Source organism: Anser brachyrhynchus, assembly GCF_964034855.1.
Source record: "Anser brachyrhynchus genome assembly, chromosome: 1".
NCBI classification, from domain to species: domain Eukaryota; kingdom Metazoa; phylum Chordata; class Aves; order Anseriformes; family Anatidae; genus Anser; species Anser brachyrhynchus.
Genome location: NC_137694.1, coordinates 111,975,108 through 111,998,962, shown reverse-complemented (window position 1 = coordinate 111,998,962; position 23,855 = coordinate 111,975,108). Strand labels below are relative to the sequence as shown.

General features: G+C 34.6%; 1 long non-coding RNA gene across 4 annotated transcripts in view; it reads left to right on the top strand.

Moving 5' to 3' along the window:
* Positions 1–23,855, top strand: part of LOC308181699 — a 38,387-nt gene that overhangs the window by 4,382 nt on the left and 10,150 nt on the right. Inside the window, exons 2-3 of one of the 4 annotated variants that reach the window (XR_013941551.1) lie at positions 869–940; positions 1,735–1,783. The exons of 1 other annotated variant lie outside the window; for it this stretch is intronic. This is a non-coding gene — a long non-coding RNA (uncharacterized lncRNA). Of the gene's footprint in view, positions 1–868; positions 941–1,734; positions 1,784–13,990; positions 21,710–21,739; positions 22,028–23,855 lie in introns of those variants that run through there. 2 more of the 4 variants (XR_013941552.1, XR_013941553.1) reach the window with 2 other exon arrangements.

Sequence of the window (23,855 nt, the reverse complement as noted above, 5' to 3'; positions counted from 1 at the left end):
AATGGCAGCACAGCCTTCTGGCATGTCAGCTACTCCTCCCAGCTTTGTATCATTGGTGTACTTGCTGAGGGTGGACACAATTCCCTCATCAAGGTCGTCATATATTTGTTCATACATATGTGAACAAAACAATATTCAAATTAATACAATTGTTCAAATATGATACAAATGCTCTTACCCCTTTGAAACCCTAGCTTCCACACAGTTCCTGGTTCAAATCTTCCCGGTTTGCAAAATCTAGTCCACTTCTACTCAACAACAACACACTTTTTTTTTTTTTCCCCAGCAGAAATGTAAGTCACAATTCTCACTCAAAATGACAGTGCATATAAAAGCAGATCAGTGATGCTACTTCATTAGGCTGTACTCCTTCTCCCTCTCAAAAGGTGACTTCACCATACCTCAAACCCTCTCTGGCCAAGGGGCATGGGCAGATTTGAAGACTACAACTTCCTTTTCATTAAGTGTGCAGTTTTTGCCCATTTCTTTTTAGAGAATATTCTATGTTAGAGCTCAGTCAAAAGGAGCTTATGAAATTGAATGGATTTTTTTCCATAGACTTTTCTAGGTTTTGGACTTGTATCCTAAAATCCACAGAAAGCCATCTAATAAATTACAGAATACTTGATAGTCGATGACAAGAGTTTCAAATGCAAGCTCACCACATTGCTGCCAGCACTGCCTTGAAGAGATAGAAGTTATATAAATCTAGGAATAATGAAATCATCCATTTTTCCAGAGACAAATGTAATCCAGAATTGAAGCCGTGAAACCACATCTGATGCTAGACAAAGGGAATATTAACATAGTCATGTTTCCAACTGTAGGGGTATTTCTTGAATTGTGTGTTTTTATTCTTGCCTTTCAGCTAGCTTTTTTCAAATCCATTTTTTCCAAGCAATGGTCCTGAGAACTTCTGCTCTGCAGAAAGTCAGAGAAGGTGGGTTCTGTTATGTGGTCTTGCCGTTACACATAGATGTGTATTTCATTATTCAGTAGGTGAAAAAAGGAATAAAAAGTCCAGAGGATAAATACGAATGATTAAAAAACATTTAATTTTCATTCAGTTTTTCTGTAGATATTTTTGTTTCTTGAGAATAGAATGTTTACTGAAAACAAATTAAGATGTTCTTCCACAAGCAAAAGACAGGACTTGATTTATAACTTCCTTTTTTCCCACCTAAATAGTTGTTTTTTTACCCATTACGATGAAACAATCCCAAATTCTATGTAGAATAACAACAAAAAAAGAGATGATCAAATCTTCCCCTGCTAAGTATATTGATCTCACAGAGTTACGGTCCTTAGGTCTCACAACAAGAAAAGGGCAATAGTCTTTGAAGTAACAATGAACGGTGAGGGTGGCTAAAGGAATAACTGAATAAAGCATACAGACACTGGATGGTGCACAATTAGAAACAATTTTAAAATTACTACTTTATCATCATAAGGGTAGAATCAGAATACTGTGATATTGAGAAATTCATGATGGTGTTAGGGCACCTGAGCTCCTTCAGTTTCCATGGGACTGCTACTTAATAATCTTAAAGAAGGGAAAAAAAATCATCTTCAGAAGTCCCTGTAATTAAAAGTGCATTGAACAATGTTATCTTGAATTAACCTCCTGTGAGTGGAAATACTGGGTATCTAAGTTACATCCTATTTGCTTATTTGCTTGCTTTTTTTTTTTTCTTTTTTTTTTTCTTTTTTTTTTTCTTTTAACATTAAATACAGCATGAATACCCTGAAGGCCTTCAAATGGAGATTAAGCCTGTGCTTAACTGTAAGTGCTTTTGTGGATTTCAGTCAGACCCTATAATACATGTGATTGTAAGTTATTTTATGTACTATATGATTATTATAGATTGCTAAAAGAGACCCATCTTTAAGAAAATTAAAAATAAATGAAAAGGTTATTTTCTTAGTTGGTGGCAGACATTCAAAATCTGCTTGTAAATGAGTGTATTTTTAAAACCAAATACAAAGGATCCCTTTAAGTATATGTTTTCTTACCTCGAGGCTTAGACTGAAGTTTTTGTGTATGATTTGTTGATACAAAGGTTAGATCTGGCTTCAAAAATGGCAAAATATCTTTACGTAAAGTCCAAATACGTCAGTGTTCATACACTACCCCTTTCTAAGTCCTTGCAGAGCCCAAATCAAAACGTTTATTTAAACCTGTTCCCTCACTTCAGAAAGCCAAAAAAAGAAATACAACAAAATTGAAACTGCAACACCTCAGTTGGATCTTTTTCCATGGTGGTCAGGCAAAAAAGCTGTTTCCAACATTTTTACAAGAAACCAGAACTCTTAGCTTATCTTGGTAACATGGTATATTTCCATGAAAAACTGCAGCATCTGTAAGTTTTGTTTTATATGTGTGCTCTCTGTTTGTATATGTATACATTAAGCTTCACACAAACTCTGTGAAAAGATATTGCAGGTATGTTGTAAGGGAGGTGTGTGTGAATACATGATTTATGACCAAATGGTCACCATGCCATGGTTAAGGTTGTTTTCTCTTTGTAAGAAAAACTGTTTAGCTGATCATTTTTTTTCTGGCATACATTATTTAAGTTTTTAAAGCAATGGCAAAAAAAAAAAAAGTAAAGCAATTAAAAATTATCTTGACTGACATGAGTGTTCAGTGCAAGCTGTGGATGCACTGAAAGATCTCTTTTCACAAAGAGTTTTCTTTCAGAAAAAAAGAACTATATTTGTATAATACCCCTAAAAGAAACAAACAAACAGACAAACAAACAAAAGAGATAACAAAAACATGCAGTTATGGAACAGTTAAATTTGTTCTATCTATATCAGACTAAACTCAAGACCCAATAAATAAATAAATAAATATTAATTTAAAAATTATCCTATATTCATCTACTTAAGAAAAGCCTCTCACTAATAATAACCTTCATATCCCACCTCAGATCTGTGTCAGGAGTCTGCTTCAATCTAGAGCTGTGCACACAGTGTGACACAGTCAAAGACAAGGGATGCTGTAAGCGGCTGCATTTGTTATGCATTTAGATATGATTGAACTATATTTTTTTCATTCCCATTAGAGGAAATTGCATCCCAGTTTTGTCTATCCTTTCAAAAGATTTGGCTGTTATTATTATTATTATTTATTATTATTATATTTTGTTTGATTTTCAAGGAGGTGTTTGTTGTTTTTCTGAAGGATTGCAGGGATGCATTATTTATATTGCTTTTGTATGCAGACTGTTTTTTTTTTTTTTTCTGAAGAAAAAATAGCCATCGTCTAGATCTAGATCTCAAGTCTAGATCTCAAAGTGCAGAACATTGGTATAATCTATTTTGGGTTGTACCTGACGTGTTTAATTTCAGAGACTGAAATTTTTTATTTATTTATTTATTTTTCTTTTAGGTACTTGCTAACTCCTTCTGGAGTTGGTTTATGTAAATGACTTAGGTCCTTCTCACTTCCCTGTCTGCCTCTGTTCTGTTGCTGTTTTCATTCAGAGTGTAAACTCTTCTGTCCAGGGACTGTTCCTTGCTGGGTGTTGGTTGAGTGCCTAATCAACACAAGCATGCTCATACTGAGCCCCCTGGCACTCCTGTAATTCAGTGATAAATGGCAAGAGGGTACTAATCTTGAACCTCAGAATACTTAACTTGCTAATGTATACCTTGTAGATACAACATCATGAAAGTAGCTAGTCTTATATGGGCTTGTTTTATCCATCATCTCCTTGAACTCTGAGCTCATGAGCATGCATTCTCTTGGTTGGTGGAAGTTAAGGGGATTGAGCATCATCTTGCAAGAGGTCACCATCTCTTTGAAACAGTCAGCTAAGATGCTGAAGTGTGCATTAACTCTTCTCAGTAAAAATCAATCCATTTGACCTTAAACAGTTGAGGTATTTGGTCCTTCCAATTTGAGCTATTGAGCAAAATCTGTCAATAACTGCAAAGTGATCAATAATTACTACAGCTAGTTGCCACTGCAGTGAGCTGTGGGAATGCTGGGGGTTCTCATGTCTTCTGGTGGGACATCAACGGCCAAAAGAGACAGTGTGTTCATATTCATGTCAAAAGCCTTATGATACTTTATGGATAGCTTCTCTTCTGATATAAGAGGATAAATGTCTGTCAAAGTCAAGACGCTTCCGTCCATTAAAACATTGTAAAATTTGGGCTGAAATTTTCCACAAATTGCTGATCTACCAGAGGATGTTGTCCTCACACTGGATTTTTACTAGTATGCCTTTGAGCCCATGTGCCTTAAGTTTTAAAGTAGGTGAAGACTATTTTATAGAAAGGAATGCCTAGGATGTACAGTGAAAGCATTTGGCTTCTGACTTCTGGCTCTCATTCCACCACTTCAATCATGAAGTGGTTAAATGTTATTTATAGCTCTTGGACATTCTTTAAGGATGAATCTACTGAAAAAACAGTCTTGGTGCTAGTGGGTAATTTATAGCAATTTTAAAGTTAGGAGAAAACTGTGATCTCATACTATAGCCTAAAAACCTGTCCATTCATTACTACATGGCAATGGTATTTGGTTGAGAGGTTGACATAATCTGAGGAAACTGACATTCATAGCATTCAGATGCAACCTGAGGAGGGAAAGGCTCAGTTACATGTCCTAAGAAATTACATCACTTTTCTTTCCCCCACTTTTTAAATACTAGATTCAGACAGAGGTTCAAAAAAGATCCTATCTATTTTTCAGTGCAACCCATAGATTCTTTAATTTCATTTATAAAATTCATTGCAACAGTGTTGGAATATGCCAATTTACAAAAAACAGAAACTCAGGGTTTCATTTCAGTAAGTTGTTTGAATATATTAAATCACAGACTGTAGGATTGAAGCTTATATTTATTTATTTATTTATTTATTTATTTATTTATTTATTTATTTATTTTATACCACAATTCATTAAGTTTCACTTAAGTATGCCGTTACATCACGTTGAGTGCCTGATGAAATCTAGTCTTGGTCTGATGTCATTAAAAAACAGAGAAACTGCCATCTCTTTATTTGAAGTTTTCTCACTACTGAGATTTTTTCTTGCCTCAGTTTCAATGTCTGGCTTCAGCACACAGCTACTGGTTTTAATTAGACCTTTCCTCACTGGATTAAAGAGCTTTTCAGAACATGTAGTAATTTTTTCACATGCTCATACACTGCAAGTCCTCTTCCTGTTTATACTATAGTGAATTTCTAACTTTTTCATTGCAAGATATCTTCTCCAACCCTCAATTTCCATTTGTGGGTTTCAGGCTGTTGCTTTAATTTACTTATTTACTTTATTGTTATCCAACATAAATTTAAAATTTGGGCACAAGACAACAGAATTTGTCTAGCCTTCGTCATATGCTGAGGTAAAATCATTCTTCATTTCTATTTCTTTCTCTTCTTAAAATATTTATTTTAAAAGAAGAAATTCCAAAGGAAAAGCTCATAAGCATTCTGATCTAGGCACAGATCCAGAAAAACACCCAAGCACATGAACAACATTTAAAAAGACAGTAATTTTATTGGTTCCAGTAGGTTGCATAAGTTTAAGCTAAACATAGTTTTTCATGCTTTCCTCTGAAATCTTATGTTGATTAACTTTGCATTTTAACCTGGACTGCAGTAAACTTTTTCCAAAATCGTTATTGAATAATAACTACTGTTATTCAGTTATTCATCTCAGTTATTCAATTGTTAAGCGTTCAATAACTATTACAGGATCTTTGTAATTACTTTCAGCTTATGATGATTGTATGAGTCTAGTATAAAGCTGCAAAGTAATATACGACAAGAGTTTTCTTCCTTAAAAAAAAAGTTTGTGATTTTGATATATATATATATATATACATATATATATACATATACAAAATTCAAGCAGTGCACTGTGATCTGGCAGTGCCCTGTTAATAAAAAAAATAATTATAAAGGAAAAAATAATGAAGATTTTCATTCTGTAATGAACACTGTGGTTATGATTGGGTCTATAAACTATACACCATTTAACTTCAGCTTGATTTCTGACTTTGCATGTAGATTTCTTAGCACAATGAAGTCTTGTTCTAGATAGGGTCCCTAAGTACTATTTCAATGAAAATAGTAATAAAATATGTTCTCAGATAATTAAATAATCGTTTCATAAACCAAAAAGGTGTACTTAGGTACATCCAGAATTCTCATTATACAATTTTAGCATATTGATTATTGTTGCTTATTTGGTGGTAAAATAATACCAGAATAAGAAACAACAAAAAATATAACAAAGACACTCTGCTGGGTAAAAGTGTGGTGGCATAAATACCTGCTATGGCTGAGATTGTAAGTCATTAAAGGAAGACATGAGTCCACATAAAGAGTATATAGAATTTATATGTCATACTTCCAATGACATAGCTTATCAATCAGACTCATCCTGTAAGGTACAGCATATAATCAATTTGGGTGGGAATTGATAAGAAATGATGTTGCTCATCATTTTCCATGAATGACATGTCAATATGATCAGTCGTTCTGGTTTCAGCTAGGATTTCTGATTCTCTTTGAAATTTCATACAGGTCCCTTATTCCCTAAGGCTTTGATTCTTTGAGTTTTCCAGTCTTAAATTTTATCTTATTGACTAACACATAAACAAAATAATTACATATCTCACTATGAATGGAATACTACGTATGCCTTGTTTCTGCTTTTGCATCTCTGATAAAGAAATAAATATTGATGTTTTGATATACTGTTTAATGTTTAAATTAAGATTTGACCTTTTAGACCCATTGCTTACAATGGTGCTTATTGTAATTCCTGCTTAAAGCATGTTTTGATTTGTCTTGAACAAACACTGGGGAGTATTCAGTTTTATTTAGAAATAATAAAGTATTGCTTTTCAAATTCTATCACTCAGAAAGGCTCCTCAAAGGATACATTTTACCAGTGATCATAGAATCATGGAATCATTAAGGCTGGAAAAGACCTCCAAGATAAGGTTGGAAAAGACTCCCTACCACCAATATCACACACTAAACCATGTCCCTAAGCACCACGTCCAACCTTTCCTTAAACCTTTTGTTATTGGAGTACAACTAAATCTGTGAAAAGAGAAGAAACAATCTCCTGTTCTGAAAAGCAGTATTGAACATTTCTTTTAAATCCTCCTTTTAGTTACTTCCATTGAAGGTATTTGTTTTGATTACGTTGGAACATTAGGGTTTATCTAAGGTAAATAAAATAACCTGTTTTACTGCTACTTGTATTTTTTTTTCTTTTAAAATGTCTGAGGCAACTTTAATTACCCTTCGCATTAATGTACAGAAATTCCATTTACAAAAGAAAGTACAAATTTATTTGTTTATATTACACAACCATGAACATATTGTATGTTATCTAGCTATTATGAGCTCAAAGGAGGGCATTAGGATTCACTTCAGTAGTTCAGGATCCTTTTATAATCTCTCTGGGCTGTACAACATGTTTGGTGTTAGTAGACAGACTGTGAGATTTCTGTGCTCACTCTAAGTTGCATCTTGAGTTGTTGATAGATCTAATTATCATTTTGGAAAAGGAGTCACCAACTATTTTATGAAAGAGATTGTCCCTTTCATGTGATTTGCTGAGACTTAAATTCTGGTCATTCATGAATTAATTTATTGAGAAATCTTTTGAACAGCATAGCCAATACTGAGAAGTAGTTTAAAACCTTTGCAGTCAGGAAGTGTTTGTAGCCTTGATAGACATTTGTGGTGAACAAGAGAGCTTGATGTCCACTAGACCAAAAACAAAGTTGCTAAGTTCCTACGCTACAGTATGTTTATGAGATTCTCATCTGTGCAACGCACCTGCCAGTTGGAGAAGTTCCCTTGCACACATGATCAGAGAGTTAGGAGTAGTGTTCAGACCAGAGATGAAGTCTTTTGGTGTATTGATTGCATGTCCAGTGAACAGTGACTTCAGTAGGGTAGCATCTCGGTTGCTGAGTGATGTTCTGAAATACCTAATAAATGCAGATTGCAGCCAATTGCATTGTAAAAGCACTGGTCAGGCTTGGCTAGGCATGGGTTGCCTCAGCTAGAATGCACTTAGCAGGATAACAATCCATTATTTAGAAAATAGCTAATCACAGTTTATTTCAGAATAATATGGTGAACTATATGAAAGGTTCTGAGGAAATGATTTGTGCAAAATCATGTGAGGAGAACATCAGTTAGAAATTATGTATGACAGTGATGGCTTTCTTGGCTGATAACTGTAAGTAAGAATATAAAGTAAGAATGCACATGCTGGAACAACTCAGTGATCCATGTAAATTGGTTTATTGCTTCTGGTAGTGTTGCATACCTAAGTATTTACAGAAAGATGATACAGAGATATAATTATAATAACTACCCGTGTATGACTGAGTTCTGCCACTGTAGGTTATATCACCATACTGTAGGTAAATATCACCATACCTCTGTAAGTGGTCTGTCTGGTTCTAAATATGTAGTGCTATTCAATGCAAGAGCGATAGTTCTGCAGGGGAGGGAAAGGAAATACCTTTATGACCTCATGCTATCCATTTATACTCTGAGTCATTAAAATGGCTGCTTCTTATAAAAGTTATCTTTGCCAGTAAAGGAATATGTGGGCAAATACTCCTGACAATCAGTGTGCTTTGGAGCAGACTCAAAACATACATGTTATTCAGACTTAACTTTCCTTGATTCCTTCTGAATGACTTGCCCCCAAAAGAAAACATCTGACTCTTCATAAAACTGCAGTCAATGGTGAAATTCCTGTCAAGCACTGCAGGTGCAGTGTGTTCCTCAATTTAATTGTAAATTACATGGTAATGTGTTATGCAAAAATAAGATTCTGTACCAGAATTAGTAGTTTTAAACCTGTGGCCCACCCCTGAATAAGGAACAAGAGTCTATTGTCAGTAGATTAAATTTGTTATACTGTGTCCCTTCCTTCAATGGAAAAAAAAAAAAAAGATACATAAATCAGAAAAGATTCAACAACACTTCACTGTCTCCAAATGTGTAACATCTAAAAACACTGCATTTCTGTTTATCAGTTTTAATTGCAGATTAGTTTAATTGTTGACCATGTAAGCTTTAAGTTTTAAGGGATACACTTAATAGAAAATACACTAAGAGAAAATGAAGAGGAATTATAGAATCAGAATGGTTTGGGTTGGAAGGGACCTAAAGGATCATCTAATTCTGTGGAAGATAAATGTGAAGAACAGATGAATTTCATAACTTTGGGGCTCACTTTGTGCCCATATGTCTAGGTTTTCTTCCTATGGTAATGCAGTTTGCAGGGGACATCTCATTACAGGGTCTGATGTGGCAATACTCCTCCGATGTGCAGTAAGTAAGTGGCAGGACTGTATTCCCTTTCAAGGAAGCAGTAGCTGCTCACAGGTCCTGCAATTTAGATTTAGAAGAAAATACATATTGCTACAACAGTTAAGGCAGTAAACTCTATCAGTTCATCCAGTTTAATCCACTTTTGCTCAAATACTTTGGTGGCTAATCTGATTCAGACAGTGTGTCATTCTATTTCTCAATAGTTGTATTTCAGTTAACCACATTTCATTGGTTGGTATTTGTTTTTGCAACCATAGTGATGAAATATATTTCTTGGCAACAGATACAGGAATTCTAAGCAGGTGTCTAGTTTTGTCAAATTTCAATAAATCAGAACATCTCCCATCCATGTAACTAATAACTGAAATTTAAAACTACGTAACCTTGTGTTTGTCTGATATCAAAACACAAATCTCTCAATTTAGAATTGGCCAAGAGATAGGAAAATATTTATCAGCAGTTCAATATGTCTTGCGGAGTTTTGCTATTAATTTTGTCTGATTTTTCAGAAGGTTGTTGTCAGATAGTAACTAACTGTAGTTTTCCTCTGTTGCTCATATCTCCATTGGCTTTGGTGTCTTTTGGCACAGGATGATGCCAGTGCAATCTGTTATGATAGTATTGTGGCAGTGACATCTGATACTTAGTGACAGTGAAAATTGGCACATAGGAAATATTTATTGGATAATTTTTAAGTTTGATGCTGTTGAAAATATTCTTATAACCAAAGTATTCTCAGTTCCAAAGAAGGTACTTTCATTACAAAAATCAATTATCAGTTATAATCAATTATCAATTGTCTTGTGCGACTGCAAAGATCTAAAAGGGAAACCAGTTTGGCTTTTAGTTTTGGTTTTGAAAACATTGTCTCTGTCTTTCTTTGATTAGACCTCTTTTTACTTCCCTCTATTTTTTCCAAGTAGTCATAGGTTCATGCAAATTGTCTTTTACACTTGTATTAGCTATTTTTGTATTACAAAATGTTGTATAAAGCACACTTTTAAATACTATGGTAAAAAATTGTAATAGCTTTAAACTGTGTTGCAGAGAAGAGAATATTTTGCTCCACCCCTAAACATATACATGATCCAACCACCCACAATGCATTTAGACAGAGAGAGTATTCAAAACCCCCCAACAATGATCCCACCTGATTGCTTTTTATTCCTATTGTGCACACTGGAGGTGTTCAAGACAAATTATTTTAAGGAAAAAGAGAAACAAGCAAACAAACAAACAAAAGACAACAAATATCAGTAGAGCATTTGATAATTTCCTTCTTTATTTTTATTTTTCACACAAAAATTAGTATCTTGCTTTTACTCCCAGTTCTTATGGAGAAAGCTGGTTGTTTTACTTTGGTCCCCCCTGGTGTTTTAGACTATTTTCTAACTGAAACATTAAATGCATTTCATTAATATTTAAAAAGTTTAAACTTTTCACAAGGTTCACCGTATCACCCAGTTAGTAGTATTTATTGCCATTTCTTAGACTCCTCTTTAAGCTAATCTGTGTGGTTTTATTAGTAAGTATTTTCATGATGTTGTTCATGTATTTTTTTATTTATTTTTTTTTCTCAATCCATGTTAGCATACCAAATGACATTTGTTCCTGTACTTAAGCTTGGAACACTTCCATTCTAAACTCCTTCCATTCTGAAAACTGGATACTTATTTGTACTCTGTTTTTCATATGACTTAATCAGCTTTTAATCTATAACAGCATTCCACCCCATGGCTACAAATATTTTGAACCATCTCAAGTGGAAATGTCCATATAATCAAAGCTCTAGATATTTAATATCTCTCTTGCCTTCAGCAGCTTTTCTCAATAGCATTCCCGATGACAGAAATTTGGCTTAGAACCAGAAACAGGTACTGAATTCTCAGAAGGAAATCTGTATTAAAAAAGGAGAGATCATTTTACTGATATGTTTATATCTTATAATGCTTCTTTATTTTGCTTTGACTCTCCTACTTCATAGGAGAACTATAAAAGGTTCAGAACAGAGAGTAATGTCTTTGCAATTTTCAGCAAAATTCTTCAAAATGATTATGAAATGTGTCTATTAGGAAACTAATTTATAGCTGGTATGAAGTAGTAAGTGAATACATGGTGGTCTGGCTATGCAAAATGCTATAGATATCTTTTCTTGAAAGGAAACTCTCAGTCCTGAAATGAAACCCGTCTACTCTAAGTACATATTATCAAGGAATTGTTTTATTTAATATACTCATCGATTACAGTCATCTAACCCATGTCCCTTTCCTGGATGAGATGGTGAGACATCAATTACAAATTTTCTTGAAGTTTCTCACAACACAGTTTTTATTGGTTACATGACTGAACTGTTCATCCTTATGGGACATGGAATATTGGGTTAATACAGGAATATTTTTTATGTCATAGATTAAATTTACAAATTTATCCTGGCTAATGGGTTTTTCCCTTGTTAGTATTCAATATATTTATTAACAAATCCAGCAGACACTTGGCTCTTGCTGTTTGGAGGCAAGAAGATCTCTAAATGACAAAATACTAACAACACATTTGAAAACAGGCATCCATGTTTGAACTTGAGTGTTTCTTTATGAACACTGACTAGTCTTCAGCATATATAATGTTAATGGAGGTTGTTTAGTTTGTTTTAACTTAGCTCCATTGTGCATAAGGAAAATTAGAAAAAAATATATATTGGGAGTAAAAATATCTTCATGATCAATTATTTGTTATGACTAACTACCACCTGTATAAATGACACAGTGGAACTTGAGATGGAATGGAAGGTAGGAGTGTCATATGTGGCAGTGACAAAAGTAAGATCCTGTAACCAGTATGACTGTAGAATAAACTTCAAAAATATTTCAGAAATGTTATTGTATTGGTAACATTTTTGCACTTCTAACTGCTCAGTTATCATCAATGTTTATATAACTGTTTCATCACAGCATCAAATGAGCATTTCAGAAAATACTGACTACTTTTTAACCAGGTAGAAGTGAGAGAAGTCTCTAATTTATGTCTAAATATTCTTACGGTTGGTATCCATGGTTGGCAGTCTTGCTCTTAATCCTTCATCTTAGTCATCTCAGCTCTGTTTTTAGTTGTTTTATTTATCTTTTCTTAAGGCGACATTGAAATGGAGCTAGACTTGGAACAGTGGCTGATTATAATTTCAGCTTGGCTTCAATTTTTGGCAGCTAAATCTGAAGATTTTTGGAAACCTAGAAAAAAATATATACAAGGGAGGCTACTAAAAAAAATCAGTCAATTGGGAAGTATTCCCTTTTCCCAACCACATAGAATGGAATAATAAATAACACAGATGCAAATATCAGCTGATGTAAATTGTTGTCATTGCATCAAAGTTGATGATGAGACAATAATTTAAATATACAATCTGAACTGTTCTTCCTCTCTGTTTCCCATATATTTTTAAATGTAACTACTAGTTATATTTAAAATCTCATTAAAACACACTTGCATACAAAATAAAAATGAGGTGTCCTTGGAATTGTCTGGAGCATATAGAAGGAACTACATTTGTTATTAAAATTTCACTGGAAAGATAAGATGCCAGTGAAACGTCTGGAAGAATGAAATTTTCTTTCTCCCCAGTAATATTATGAAATACTTATAGTGAAACAGTCCACTTGGTAGATCCCAAAAGGGTAATTTCCTTTCTCTGTCTCTCTATAGTCCCTTCCATTCCAAGTATTGCATGCTTCTTTTATTTATTTTCCTTTTATACCATAAAATTCAACTGTCACTAGTTATATTTTGTTAGGATACAAAATAGCCCATTCAGCAATTGTTTTGCATTCACACCTTGCATTTAAAAAGAGGAAAAAATGTTGAAGAAGAAAGTGCAGCTGAGGACAGGCAATATAATCTGTCTTACTTGTATTGTATTTGACTCTATGGAAACTAACTGGCACTATTAATGAAGTAAGCTGCACTTTATCCTAAGTAAAGATGGCAGAATTTGTGTACTTTTAAGAGAGAGAGAAACTAAACTGGATAGAGTTTACTTATGAACACTGCATTTTGAAAAGAGAGGCTACAGTAGATTTTCCTCTAGTTTTGAAAAAATATTTAGCCTGGAAAATACAACAGACATACAATTTCCCAGCTCAGAGAGTGCCACTCTTTAGGCATACTGAAAACTTTCTCCAAAGCTAATCTCCCCAAATCATGAAGGATATAGCTATTACACATAAGAAGGCATCAGCTTAGACATCAAAACTTGGTCAGTATGTTTCCTATTCATTTATATTTAAAATGTATATTTTCCTTTATTTAGAAGACTTTCTTATATACTTTTTTTTTTTTAATTTCCTGCTGAGTAGTTATCAATAAAGTCTTTATTTATTGCACTGATTTAAAGTAATAACATACAGCTCTTTATCAAAATGTTCCTGTTAAGTGCTGGCAGTTTCCAGAAACCCCTGACTTTTAAAAGTGAAAATACAGAATATAAACATGCAGGTAGATGGGGGAATACAGGATACTGATTCTTGTCAACTGTATTTGTACAACCCACAGAACTCCAAGCAAGTCACTGGAGACAGATTGAATTTGTTCTAAGGTGACACACCGAAGTCCAACCAGCATTCAGTGTAGAAGCCCAGAAGTGTGGACATCTCATGTAATAATCCTCTTTCTGATAGTGACTCATGACATGAATGCAGACAAGTCATTTTATCTTTTAAACTTTGTTTGTATTCACAGAAAATAAGGGAAATATGTGTGTGCACATATATATATACTCACAAACATATGGATGAAGTGATGTGGAAAACTTTGGTTCTTGGATTTTTTGCTTTCTTAGGGGAGGGTTGAACTTCAGATATCTTTTGTGATCAGGCTTACATTCATCAAAAGAATTAATACTGATTTCCATGCTGTTCCAGCCTCCCATGAGCAATTTCCTAGTAATGCAGCTGTAGTGTCTATAGTGGGTACAACTGTCTTTCTTAAGGCAAAGCTCCAATATTTTTTTCCTTCAAAGGAAAACTGCTGTTATTTGTGTTAGCTACAGTAAAATCCTGCCACTGCTGTTATTTTTTTCTCCTTTTTTTTTTTTTTTTAATGAAATAACTTGAACTGAAGTTGAAAGATTTAACTAATAAGCTAACATCTTATACTGGATGTGTACTACTATATATGACTATTAAGACCAGCCTATGGCAACAATGCTGATCCAAGGATTCTTAACACATGGTTTAAAATGTTAGGTTCAAATTGTAGGATTGACAATGGTGGTGCAAGTCAGATGAATTCCTGAAGACTCTTCACAGTATAAATGAGCTCTATATACGATCCTTATGAAACTTATCTTTTCACTTATTGTAGAGAGAGAGAATGTTGGACCACCAATCTAAGTATTTTTATTTTTATTTAGATGAACAATACAATTAGTTTTTGTGGGATGTTATCAAGTAGGAAATTTTTTAGTTCATATTTTTTGTTCTTAAAAAATACTGACTAAGGAGTGGTAGAGACAAAATGCTACAGACTGACCACAACCCCCATTCCCTATTCCCTTGCGCTGCTCAGGAGGGGAAGGTGGAAGAAGGTGGATGGGGAGAAGATGTTTTTGTTCTTTCCTTTGTTTTTCACTTCTCTAGCTTGTTAGTAATAGGCTACTAATCTTTCTACTCTGAGTCTGTTTTGCCCGTCACAATAATTGTTATGCGATCTCCCCATCCTTATCTCAAACCTTGAGCCCTTTGCATTGTATTTTCTCCCCCTTTCCCTTTGAGGAGCGGGAGTGAGAGAGTGGCTGTGGTGGAGCTTGGCTGCCTACCCAAGTAAAACCACTACAACATCTCATAGGATGAAATGACCCTGAGGTGGAAGTCATATACTTGTCCTCAAATACATCAACACCAACCAGCAGGGGGCAATTGGTCTCTCTTCATGTCAGATGCGTGTCAGAAGCTGAGGGATGGTGCTGGGAATGGATGCTTATACCAACACCTCCGATGGAGCCATGGCATGCATGCAACGTGGGTTGTCAGTGAGGTGCAAATGAGTGAAGCTGCCCACGATGCTGAGGTGTAAACCAATGGCATGGACCTTATGTTGTGTCACACTCCTTCTGTTGTCCACTGTCAGTCCACTGCCTCATCTAGGACACCGTTCTGGGGCAACTATCCACAGAAGATAATATGAGATCAAAAGTGTACTTGTTCCTACTCTGAAACTGGCTCCTGAAAACATTAGTTCTTGCCATATGCACAGATGTCATCTATCACATGAGAATCACTTAATCTACTTAGTTCCAGTCTCAATTTCCAGTCTGTATTTCTCTACAGCAGCAGCATGTGGAGGACACAGAATCCATTAAGTAATTGTGTTTATATCCTCTGGTGGTATGTGTATAGGTAGAACCTTTATGTCTGCAAGTTTTTCAATGTTACATGTGTATAAGGAGCCTTACTTACTCATAATTTCTGATGAGACTCTGAGAGATACCACACAGAATAAACTTTAGGAGACTGTTCTCTGCTTTCTGTCAACATTTAACTCTTCCTCTTTACTTCACCTTTGAACAAAGAATGCTATTAAAACCCATTGTTTATGGCAAATCTCTACCTTTTCAACACCTGCCATTCATCTTACTCTGAACTGCAACTATGTCTTGACATTGTTTAATATGACAGCAAACTACTTTTTGATCCTTGGCAGGAGCAGCTGTTCTTTATTATATGGAGAAGAACAGCAGTTCAAAGGGTTACTCTATCACTGATTTGTAACTTTTTTTTTTAGAGGCATTTCATTCACCTCACCAGTTCACTTGCTGCTAATTAATCCATCTATTAGATTCATCAACAAAGGATTTCCCTTATGAATGCATCTCATACACATGATTTATGGCCCATATTAGGTCTATCACAGTCACAGAGGTGAAGGATTATATCTGCCTTCTATGGACATTTAGTTCATCTCATCCATTTTACCAGCAGCTTTTATCTTACTCTCAGCTGCTCTGTAAGCGTGACAACGTGATGTAATAGCTAACTGTACACATTGCCAGTGTTCAGGTCTCTTCTTCCAATCCTTTCTCATTGGGCTAACCAGGTATCTTGTAGTTGAGCAGAACTCAGAACTTCAGCTTGCTTTGTTTAAGCAAATTCTGTAATGATAAGTTGATATAAAATGAAACTTGAGAATGTCTTCTTGTATGGATTTTGGATTTAATTGAGTTCCATGATAGAAGAGTGCAGCAGTACCATAGTCAGACTCTCAGCAGTGGATAAATGCCATAGGTAAGTCTACTAAATAAAGATGAATTTGTACTCATTATGCATAAGCATCTGATAATACTTAGATAACAAATAACATATTTATTGTACTTTACCTATTTTTTTTTAAATTCTTGTTCACTGGGAGAAAAGAATGAAAACATTTTGTCTTCTACTTCCACACAGAGCCCCTTACTAGTGCTAGGATTGAGACCCTTACAGTTAAAATTACAGATATAGAAGCCTCTATTAATATCAACAATGTTGTATTTCTATAGAAATATATATACATTATAATATAAATTAAGTATGAGTTCTTATGCATGATTATTCTTAAAAACAAACAAATGAACAAACCTTCCATTAAAATTCATATAGGTAGATCATAAAAGATCTATTAAAGAGATTCTTTGACTGCTTTGGCCAGTTATGGCTGTGAGTGTATGGAACAAATACACTATGCATGTCAGAGCAAAACTTTTTAAAACAGGTTGAGTTTTCTTAATCCTCTTTAAAGTATTATTGTCAGAATGTGGACTGACCATGTCCAGTTATGGAAGAGAAAGAAGCATCCATGCACTATTTGACTAGTCAAGAAGACAGCAAATTCTAAAGAATTAGAAGTAATGTAAATATCAATAATTTTTTTACAGTATTTTTTGTTTCTCATACTTTATTATACTTTATTATTATATAATGTCAGCGTTTACAATGAAACATATTGGAATAAGCCAACAGAAATATATTTAACCAACAGAGTCTCCAAATTTCAAAATTAAATACTCCATTAAAATACATAATAAAACGAAATTGGGGCAGAAGGAAGGGTAGAATTAGAGGTGGAAATTAATAGTTGACATATTCTTTTGTCAGTCTCAACAGGTCTATAGCACATGGAAGGTTCTACATTTCAAGCTTCAAGTTTGTTTTATGCATTGTGATTGAGATCTTACTTACACTGGAGTGGAAAAATAGTATATGCAAATTTTTAAAACTATAAGTAAAATAGCAGCTTCAATCCCAGATTAGAATTTATAAAGACCAACTTGTGTTTGGTCTGTTTCCCACTGACATCACTTGGCCTGTGTAGAAGTAAATGAGGTGGTGCAAGACTGGAGCTTAACTGGGAAACTAGAGCTTACTCAGCCATACTTTATGAATTCTCATACTAAAAAATATAAATAAATAAATAATAAAAAAGAAGTGGGAATTTTCCAATTTTTAAATATTGTTTATAGCAGAATAATCTTTGGGAGTTCACTGGCAAAGGGTAATATTTTCTTTTTCAACAATATTATAAAGCATTACAAATGAGAATGCTTGGTTAATGGATGATGATAGAACTGTAGTTTCATCTTTTCTGTGGTAGGAAATATTAGGTGAATGGTAGGTACTGAACTGAGAGAGTTTGTTAATGTGAATAAAAGCACAACTTTTATCAAGGTTCAGAAACTTAAGCAGAAACTTCTTTATAACCATGTAGAAGTATTGTAATTTGGGAGGCGATTACTTTACAGAAAAATGTGTTAAAAGCATCTGCCATATGTTAACATAGCAGCTTGACAACTTAGAATAATCTGATCATAAAAAGCAAAAGCAGCAGAAGAAAGCTAAGTCATATTTTTTTCTATAATTTCCAGACTTACCATGCAGTCTAACTGCTTGAGTGTGCAGTGATTATTTGTCATTCAAATTAAGACAGAAGAGGAAAGCATTTAGGAGATTTAAATTTTATTCACTACAGTATCTGATGTGCATACGTAATGACTGCCACTGGCCTTTAATGGATTAAAGGTGGGGAATAGGAAATTCAGTGCAGAAACGTATTTATTGCACACCAATATGTAAGAATTCTTGTGAGAAGTTACAGCTTAAAAAGATATATGTAGTTCGCTCATAAACATCGGACACTTGAATTCCACAGCAATATACTTGTTCAGACCCACCAATCAAACATGGATTAGCAGCTCCAGAAGTGTGTATTATGTTAATTCACATAAACTGTGGGGAAAGGAAAAAAAAAAAAAAAAAAAAGGCTCATTACACCTGGGGAAAAAAAACACTGACTTTCTCAAGTTGTGTATTATATTTACTATTATATTTACTGGAACGTAGCTTCTTTGTCAAATGCATTGAAATTAAAGCTGCTCTGATTTTACAAATTTAAAAAAAAAAAATTATACCCTCCCTCATCCTTTCCACCCTAAAATCTTTTGTTAAAAAAAAAAAAAGTCTATCAAAAGATTCAAGAAACAGGGTGGGGAAAAATACTATAACATGCAGGCATCTGTTCAGAGTAGATGTTTTGACCAAACATGGGATCCCTAAGGGCAGAACGATAGGTCACAAAGTCTTCCTCAGGCACGTAGTTTGTTCTCCAAGGCAAGATTTATGATTTTGTCCTGCTCCTCTAACAAGATAATTCCTGTTAACATATCAAGTTTGTGGATGAGGCAAGATCACAGTTCAAATAATCTTCCCTACTCTGCTCTTGTGCCAGGTGAGAGTTGATCTTAGAGACACAGCTTCTCTGCAAGAGGTATGCACATACATCACATACATGCTGCTTCAGTCAAATTAGCATCAGACCAAACTATGATCAATAGGGCTATTGCAGCATTCTTTGTTTTGTATAAATTTATACATTTGATAACACTAAGTTGATCAAAAAACTCCTCAAAAAAAAACTCCTTATAGAATCAGAGCTTCTCCTAACTCAGTTTTAGGAAGGCAACTGCTGAGATGGAGAAAATGTCCTGAGTGCTTCTGTAACTGCATAGTTCAGTTACTCCAGACAGATTCTTCTTGTGTTTATTTAAGGCACTTCTACCCTCTAAGCTATTCTGCTGGAGAATGCTTCATTTACACCACGGATGAGGATGGGTTCGCACTGACACATGAGGATGTAAAAGTGTCAGATAGGAGGTAAAATGTAGATGGTGGAATCCCACATGTGATTTGAACAAGTTGGATTAGAGCTGTTTTCCAGGTGAACATACAGCATAAACCCAAAGAAAACCTGGCCTTGCCTGGCTGGACACAAATGGTCAGGACAGTGTTCTGTGCCAATACAACCAGACCTGGCGCGGCAGAACTCATCACATCCCTGTCTGGATCTTGACAGGCCTGCTAAGTCTTGAGGAGGCAATGATACCTTATGCTATCAGCAGCTCTGTCTTAGGAGACTGTGAGTCAGAGCCATGCTTTAAAGCATTCCTTCTCTGCAAGAATTTAGAATAGAAAGCTTTTACTAATGTGAAGATATTTTTGAGGTAAAAGTCAATGAATTCCAGATCTTAATATATATATACATGTACAATAGACATACAATATGTACAACATGTACAATATTATATACAATATATAAGCATGTGTCTACACATTATCCATCTTTGGAACCCTTTTTGCATGCTATCCATACTGTCTGTGACTAGCAAGTAGCAATGAAACCTAATTCTGCTCAGACCGGATTTAATTATTTTCTGTCTTTATGCATAAAAATTTATACTCCCCTGACAATGTGAGACCTTGGTCACCTTTGTATATGAGGAAAAGGTGGGAGAAGACAGTGCAGAGATTCAAATATTTGTACAATATTCTGTCTTATTACAACTTTTACAGCCAAGGAGGAATGCAACATGCATATAGACTCAGGTAAGTACAATGCATAGACTTAATAGCATATTCATCAGTTCCTCTTTTGCCCTATGTTTACATGCATTTCAAATTCTGGAAAAGAACTGTTAAACCACTGTGATCTGAACATGTTCAGACAAGTATTTTAGCCTCACATGCCTGCCTTGTCATTCCACTTCTTCACACAAACACAATTCCCATACCCATTTCTTTGAAATATTACTTTAAACCCAATAATCATCTTTTGTAATGAGCAAGAGGTAAGATCACTACAAAGTTTCAAGAGAAAAGATATTTCCATTAACTTTCATTTTCACTTTACCTGTTATATTATGCTGTAGAAAGTTAATTAAAACCTTTTAAAGGTGAAGTGGCATTGTCTTGTTCTGTTTATATCTTCCAACTATTCAGATCATTCTAATGGACTCCAAATCATTACTTACATAGTAAATAATGCTAAGTACCTAAAATGATGCTTGATAGCATTAATTTCACTACTGATTATAACAAAATAAACTCCCTTTACAATAGGCTTGCCAATAAATCTAAGAAGATTGAGAAAAGAAAAGCACGTACACTCTCCTTAACATTTTTTTTTAGCTAATACATATTTATTTATATTTTTTACCTACACTGTGACCTCTCCGTTAATATCTAATTGTGGCTCTACACCTGAGATAACAATTATCTACCTCTTATGTGATATTTCATATCAATCCATCATCATATTTTGCCAAAATAAAATCAGTTCAATAGATTTTTTTTTTCATATAGGGGTTTCAACAAGACAGTAAATGGCAGATGTAAAGATATACTTAGTGGCATCTGACATTGCAGAAACGAACCCTGAAGTGCTTAACACTAGTACTGAATTCGGAAAACTTGTTGGTTTCCCAAGCCCTTTACCATTGCAAGAGGGGCATTAGATGCCACAGAATGGAAAGAAATGGCACAGAAACAGAAAGAAAACCTGTGTGGAACTTACCCCTGTGAAGTGCTGAGTCCATCAGAGATAGCTCACCTCTCTCCAGAAACTAGGTATTTATTTTGCATCATAGGGAGTATGGGATTGTGCCTGTAGAATAGATTTATAGGTTGTGTTCTGGATATAAACTAGTTTCAAGGTGCAGTGCCTATAAGAATACTGAATAGGAAGGGGGAAGACAGGGAAAATTAGATTAAATTGAGATATGAATTAATACAAAACAACAGGGAAGGTTACAAAGGAATTTTAAGTGAAATCCTCTAGTTTCCCTAGATGACTGAGGAAAAGTCATCAGCTCTACAAAATGAGATGACAACGACAACAAAAACCCCATAATTTGGGCATATGTAGTGACTTTAAGTAAGATTTGCATTTTAGAAAAAATGGTATAATTGCACAACTGTTTTAGGCAGTTGTATCAAATGCACTTTAATTACTGTTCCTGGATGAACCAATTTTCGCTGAGGTTTGGAGGTCAGCTGATTCTTCCTCATGTGATTAGGTGAGTTTAGTCATTTGCTAAGGGCTCAGTGCAACCATCTCTCTCAGCACCTCAACTTCCATTTCCTCCCAACTCTCCAACCCAAAACAAAACAAAAGAAACCCAGTGGTGAACTTCAGTCAAAATGGGAAAGAGATAACAACTTAGGGAAAAAAAAAAAAAAGGTTTTATGACAGGGTGGATGGCCTAACATACAAAGACAAGGTGTGAGGAAGCTTTCCACAGTGGTAGAAAAAAGCTTTCAAAATTGCTGGTCAGAAAGGAGAGTGTGCTTAGGTTCCTTCTGCGCTGTTGCCTTGTGAAGCTGAGAGGCTAATGGTAATGACTTTTTAAAATGAAGGAAGCTATAATTGAATCTGCTAAGAGTTAGTATGAGAGTGAGACTGAGGGGAAAAGAGATATATCAAGGTAAAAGGTAATATCTAGTTTTGAATTCCTCTTTGTGTCTGGTCACTGGTGGCCTGTGATATTGTTATATGTAACCTACTCAAAAAATTATCTTCAGGTGAAGCATATTGAGCAGAGGACTGGCTGTAGATCTCTTCCATAGTCCTCTTCATAGCTTCACATTTTGTGGTAGAGAAAAGTTACTGTTTCCTCTGTTCTTTTATTGTAAAACTATTTTTTATCTTAATAGCTGTGAATATTGTAGACCAAGAGAATAGGTCCAAGGAAACTAAGGTAGAAAGTGATGTTCATTTCAGGAAGGTGGAATACTATTGTTAGTGACAACTAAGTTTCTCAAAATATGTGCATGACTGATTATTCAACTTTTTGTTTTTATAGAGTGGTAAATCAGGCTACCCCCTAACTGTAGGGATAATGAGGCTCATCCTGATTAATCTGTGACAGAGGTCAAAATGGGAACAAGGGTTTCTATTTTATGGTTTCTATTTTTCTCTTCTCCCATAAACATTTAATCAGCAGAAAGTTTAATGAAACCATAACCTTAATCTCTCTAATCCATCTCTCAGAAAAAGGAAAGATCAATTTCACAAGGTAAACTGGTAGGGTGTATTTTAGCAAGTGATATAGAAAGCTGAAACTGACCACATCTTAAGCAGAAGGAAAAACTGGCTGAATGACAGCTTGTCTTCCAATGTACTTATGCTCTTTTGTTGTAAGTTCGTAAACCATGAACTACAATTAAAAGTTATAAGGCAGATCAAATAATTTTAAAGTCACAAAAAGTATTTTTTTTTTCTTAGATTTAAAAATATAGCTTAAAATTCTTTTGAAATATGCTGATTGACAAATTGAGCTTAAGTAACAATCACAGGTAAAAGAAGGGTCTAACAGGTATTTTCTGCTCCTGAATAATATCCCTAGATTAATTTGTGTGAGGAGTTTTTTTGGTGGCATATTTTTAAAGTGTCTGTGTTAAAGCTGATCTTGTCAAATTAATTCTCCAAAAAGAAAAACATGGACATCACATTTTTGATATCAATTTAATATCTTTGCAATTTAGTTGCGCTTTACTGTTCTTACTGTGAACTGGAACCTGAGTAAATTAGGAGGCATACAATTAATCCACTGACTTTAAGAGACAGAGAGAGGGTTATTCATATCCTTATTCCTACTATAAGTTCCTTTTGTGTTTTGATTATCTAATCCCTATTAAAATATGAGTTCTTAAGAATAGCAAGATTCCTAACAGCAACAAGTCCAGTACCTACAAAAAAATAAAAATAAAATAAAAATTGGCTGATTTGAATAAGTGTGGTGTACTTTAAAAGAAGATATTGAGGACTTCAGACTTGCTTATGTTCTTGTACATTAGTTTCACAGAACAAACAGAAACAAAACAACTGGAAGTAAAGCATCCTGATTGTACAGGATAGCTTCAAAGGATATCTTGGCCATTTTCCCCTCTCCAGTGCAGTGACATCAAGGAAATAGCATTGCTCTTGGAGAGTCTGTTTTCTCTGAAGAGTTTGTGGCCTGGAACAGAATTGTGCACTCAAGTGATAACTAATAGCAGTGAGTGGTGAAAACATTTTACATAACTCAAAAACAAATGGAATTACAAAAGGATATGAACTAATAATGCAGAGGAGAAGAGGGTGGAGAAAAGGAAATTGTGTAGACAAAAATTGAAGCTTACATAAGAGCTCAGTCCTGGGCCAGATTAAAGGTCTGTCTAGTT